Below are 4,350 nucleotides of genomic sequence, written 5' to 3'. Positions count from 1 at the left end.
ACTTTGGCATCAGTCTTATCCCAGAGGTCTTAAAACCAGCCCTTAGACTGTGTTACCAACAGGAGAAGGAAAACAGGAGACTGCAGTAAGACACGTTCGTCTATGATTATGCAATCGAGTGAACTGACAGTGTTGTAGGAACACAGAGTAGGTAACATTTTCGGACATCAGGCTGTCAGCTGGGAGGGAGTGTTTGTAAAATCCGCTTGCTGACACTTCATGGTGTTAGTGCAGCCCCGGACCATGGACATGGGTGGAAGGCATGAGTGTGTCTGTGTGTGTAGGCATGTATATGAAGAAGCTGTTGAGGTCCAGAATCAGAGCCGGTGGAGACTGTGAGGGGCAGAAGTGGGGCAACTCACATGAAATCCATCTCTGCCCCCACCCTCTGCCCCCAACCCCGGCCCCCAGACATGCTGGTGGCCTGTACCCCTGGCTCTTCCCTGGAAGGGGGACCAGGAACTTGTCTGTTGTTCCCAGAAGGCCCAGACCATTTTCTATCAGTTAACTGTCTCTGAACTATTTTTCTCCCTCGGTTTGGAATCACAACCTTCTGAATGTCATTGTAAGCTCACGGTATTTCTCTGATGAAAACCGCCATTTCACAGGGGTCAGCCAACTCAACGGCGGGAACACGGTGACTATGGGATTCGCATTCTGGTAATAAAAGATGAGCCAAGCCCTCCAACCCGTCAGAGAAAGGTGGGAGCCCCTGGAGACCCAGGAGGAGACTTTATACTCTCAGATTGCCCTGGAAGTAGAGAGAGGAAGCCAGTGTTTCTGAGCTCTTTTGAAGGGGAGCTATTGCTCTGCTAGGGGGAAGGCTTCTCACGTGGCTCAGATGGTAAAGAATCTGCCTGCAATGCAGGAGACCCCGGTTCAATCCCTGGGTGGGGAAGATCTCCTGGAGAAGGGAATGGATACCCACTCCAGTATCTTTGCCTGGAGAATTCCATGGACAGAGGAACCCGGCAGGCTACAGTCCATGGGGGTCCCAAAGAGTTGGACAGGATTGAGTGACTAACACTTTGACTTTCAGAGGAAAAAGGTTGGAATGCTGAATGGATGCTTGTTGGGGGGGGGGGGGGTGGAGCGGGGCACTGCTGCTCTTCATTCACATCCAGGATGTCCCTTGTTCCTTTATATAGAAAGTCCCCTCTCTTGGAACAGGCGGGAAAGTACAGCGAACATTTGGATGGCGAAGGTCCTTAACTTTTCACGTTGGCTTCCCTTTCCAAGACTTTTGAGTTATTGTCTTAATTACAGCAGCCCTAAAGAGGAATTTGAAATCACCCCTGCAGCTCCCAGGAGAAACAGCAGTGGACGCCTCTTCCCTGGCTCTTGAACTGATTGGGGTTTCACCCGCCTCTTTCTCTCTCCCTCCGCGGGGTCCTGGCCTCCGGAGGCAGACAGCGTGGGCCCGGATCCTCTTTTCTCAGCATCTCTGCAGGAAGGGTGGCCGCTTAGATTCCACGCTTCCTGCCGGCCTCTGACACCCCCTCCAGGGAGGTGGTTTGTAATGTTTGTCCCGTAAACTCTTAGGTAACTGTTCTGTTCCACCCGGGGAGGTCACATGGCTCAGAGAGAAAAGCTGTGTTTTTCTTGTGGATATCTAAGGATGCTGAGCCACGGCCAGGCAGCAACGCCGCCAGAACCCCCAGTTTGAACAGAGAGCCCCGTTAGGGGAGCCAAGGGGAAATGACACTCCCGGACAAGGGTCAAGTGCAAATCTGAGCACTGCAGAAGCCCTGGGCCTGGGACACGCATCTGTCTTCCAAGACTTCCCCGCAGTAACGCCCCCCCCTTTCAAAGGGCGCAATGGGTGAGCTGATACCTGGTTCTGAAATTCTCAAGCCCCTCGGCCAGAGGGTGCTGGGGCTTTTGCTCTCCTTGTGTTCACTTCTGGCTGTGTTTCCCATCATTACTTCAGCCCTGGTTCAGAGTCTCCACTCCCCGTAGTTCAGGCCCCCTGGTTGGTCTCCAAAAGCCGAAGGTAAGTGTGTGCGCTCAGTCGTTTCAGTCGTGTCTGACTCTGCGACCCCGTGGGCTGTGGCCCGCCAGGCTCCCCTGTCCACGGGGTTCTCCAGGCAAGAATACTGGAGTGGGTTGCCATTTCCTTCTCCAGGGGATCTTCCCCATGGAACCGGCATCTCTTAAGTCTCCTGCATTGGCAGACAGGTTTTTTACCCCTGGCACCACGTGGGAAGCCCTTGCTTTACTCCACATGCATTGAGACAGCGGCTTCTGAGCATCTGGGAAGAAGGGAGCTGCAGCCCAGGACACTCCGGGCCCAGACTGGGCTCTACCCAGAGGCTGAAGCTGCACCGCAGGCAGAAACAGGGCCAACTACTCTTCACTAGGATGTTTTATCTTTTTTTTAAAAAAATTTGAGGTGTAATTGACACACCGTAAAATGCACATATATATTTATCAAAATATACCCTCATTCACCCTCTGCTCAGGTCAAATCTTAGACCTCCCCCAAGACCCCAGGAGCTCCTCTGATGCCCGTCCTGCTATTAAACGCTTGGAGTCATCACAGAGAAGCTTCTGGCCCCGCAGCTGGGTGAGGCAGCTGCTGCAGATTCCAATGCCTCCTTTTGAAAACTCGAAACTCAGAGAAGTCAAGCGATCAGCTCCTGGCCACACGGCCAGTGAGAGATGTGTGGTGGCCGGAACCACACAGTTCTGGGCCCTTTCTCCTCTTCCTGGACTTCCAGAAAAGTGCAGAGCTGTCTTCTGAGACAGCTGAGAAGATCAAGAACAGACCAGGATGCAGATCACACAGAGACCAGAGGGGCAGAGGCCTGGAGTCCTCTCTGTCCAAGTGACACAGCATCCAGGCTTCAGGATCCAGGCTGTCTCTCAGCTGGGGGCCACCCCTGACTGGCAAGCGTGTGATGTGTGTATCTCTCTTCATACCCATTCCTTCTCTACCTTGAATGTAGATAACCCATCCTCAGACTTTAGGATGCCCCAGAATCCTGGGTAGAGTGAGCTGTACGTGTTGATTCTCCAGCTTGGGGCAAGGCCCAAGAGTCTGCGCCTTCACGAAGCTTATTCTCCTCTTATCCCCACCCCTGCACCTCCCCCCTCCCTGACACCCATCCAGGGGATCTTTGACCAACATTGTGTAAGGGGACCGCTCTCTGTCTCCTCCACCCTGGAAGTGGCATCAGTCATAATTTCCAAGATTCCACCCCATCACACCCGACCTCTCCCTTCCGGGAGGGCTTCCCCTTTCCTTAACTTCTTCCTTCTTTTATCTTTGCTATCTGCCTTGTCCTTGGATTACAGGGTTGCTCTTGACCGTGATTCTAATATTCAACTTGTTCATCTAACCTCCAATTCTCCCTTGAATTGTCCCTTAATCTCTAGAAAGCCTTAATGGCTATGGTGATTTGAGACAGTCCACACACACACACCAGATACACAGACAAACACTCCTTCTACTGAAAACCCTTCTACGGTGTAAAGTCCAGACTCCTTCAAGAAGCACTGAAGACTCTTCAGTTTCTACTGCTTGCCTTCCAGTTTCATCACACATCCTTCTTCTCTGAAACCTATCCTTCCTTCTCATGACGATTTCCAGCTACTGTCATACCCTCGTGCTTAGGCAAACTCTGCTCCATTTGCTTGGAAAAGCCCTCCTCCGGGGCCCCTTCCTGTAAACACCTCCTCAGTTTTCAGGACCAAGGCTGAAGGAAGGTTCCATCCTTTGGGAAAATCCCCAGCCTCTCCCAACACCCCCAGGAATGGATTGCTCCTTCTTTAGGGGCTCTGTCTTCTCCCCCTGGTGAATCCAGGAGCCCTGTATCCTCAGGACCTGCGTGGGGTCTGGGCCCTCACCATGGGGACTGAGGGTGGAGGCTCAATCCAACACTTCCACGGTGGTCCAGCATTAAAATCAAGTAAAATATAAGTAAAAGTGTTTACAGTAAGTCCCCTACATGTGACCTTTCAAGCTATGAACTTTCACGATGCAAACGTTCATGGCGTCAACATCAGGCGTGAGTGACCCTGAAGCTTGCCCTTCGTCTCCTAGTGCTGGTGGCGATTCTTCAGTTCTACCTCCTCCCACCTCCTCTCCTTCCTCCCGTAAGGAACTCTTCTCCCCTGTTCGCCTGATGCCAGCCCCTGGATGCCAGCTGTTTGTACTACTATAGCTTCCAAGCTGCTGTACCATAAGATTCTAAATGTTTATTTTGTGTATGTTTGCTTTTATGTATTACTTGTGCAAAACACATTACAAACCTATCACAGTACAGTGCTATATAGCCAATTATGTAAGGTACGTATGTTGGGCTTACCAACAGATTGGACTTAAGGAACAGGCTTTCAGAACAGAAT

The sequence above is a fragment of the Dama dama genome, chromosome 32 (assembly GCF_033118175.1).
Source record: "Dama dama isolate Ldn47 chromosome 32, ASM3311817v1, whole genome shotgun sequence".
Lineage (NCBI taxonomy): Eukaryota > Metazoa > Chordata > Mammalia > Artiodactyla > Cervidae > Dama > Dama dama.
This window is presented reverse-complemented; position numbering follows the sequence as displayed.